This window comes from Poecilia formosa, unplaced genomic scaffold (genome assembly GCF_000485575.1).
Source record: "Poecilia formosa unplaced genomic scaffold, Poecilia_formosa-5.1.2 Scaffold2458, whole genome shotgun sequence".
NCBI classification, from domain to species: Eukaryota; Metazoa; Chordata; class Actinopteri; order Cyprinodontiformes; family Poeciliidae; genus Poecilia; species Poecilia formosa.
In genome coordinates this window covers 1-699 of record NW_006802397.1, presented here as the reverse complement: position 1 = coordinate 699, position 699 = coordinate 1, and the positions used below count along the sequence as shown (strand labels likewise).

At 37.3% G+C, this 699-nt stretch overlaps 1 long non-coding RNA gene across 1 annotated transcript; it reads right to left on the bottom strand.

Annotated features, from left to right (window-relative positions):
- Nucleotides 1-109: 109 nt before the first annotated feature.
- On the bottom strand, nucleotides 110-502 carry LOC107835427 (uncharacterized). The gene is made up of 2 exons (XR_001661245.1): nucleotides 426-502; nucleotides 110-192 (listed from the first exon to the last, which is right to left on the bottom strand). It is a non-coding gene; the product is annotated as an uncharacterized LOC107835427 (long non-coding RNA).
- Between the last annotated feature and the right edge of the window lie 197 nt (nucleotides 503-699).

The following is a 699-nucleotide window of genomic DNA, read 5'->3' as shown; positions in this document are numbered from 1 at the left end:
GTTTTATTGTTCTAATTCTCAATGTACTGTTATCACTACATGTTAAATACTCTGTGTATGTTAACGCAGATCAACACCAAGCCAAACTCAATTTCATGAGCCAGGGACCTGAGCGTCTTGCTCCTTTATTACGTTTTCTTGACACAACTTTGAGTAGTGGTGTGGAAAAGCTCAATGAAAGGTTGAGTGAAACTATAAGAAACAGAAAAATAAAATATGCATCAGCTATAAATACACAGAATAAACTTCTAGTGTCAGAATAGAATTAACCTTAGCTGCAGTTAAGAAACAGTCACGTAGCAACCGCTGCTATGTAAATAAAAACTACCAGGATATGGCTTTTCTAGAATAAACACATTTGGAAAACAATCTCAAAATAACCTAACAAAACATATAACACCAAACAGAACACAGATTGAACTTACAGCCATTGTTTTCGGAGGTGTAAGAAAAAATTGACAACACAGGAGATGAAGTTTATACATTAACAGCCAGGCTTTCTCTCTGCCGACAGGAATTCCAAACTGCAACTGCCTCTGTTACCCACAATGCACTGCTTCTTCTTCTTCTTTTTGTTTTATGGCGGTTGGCAAACAACTTTCAGGTGCATTACCGCCACCTTCTGGACTGGAGTATGAACCAGATGTCTAATCCCTATAATCTCCCTATTAGACCTGTTTTTCTAAGAAACCTAAACAC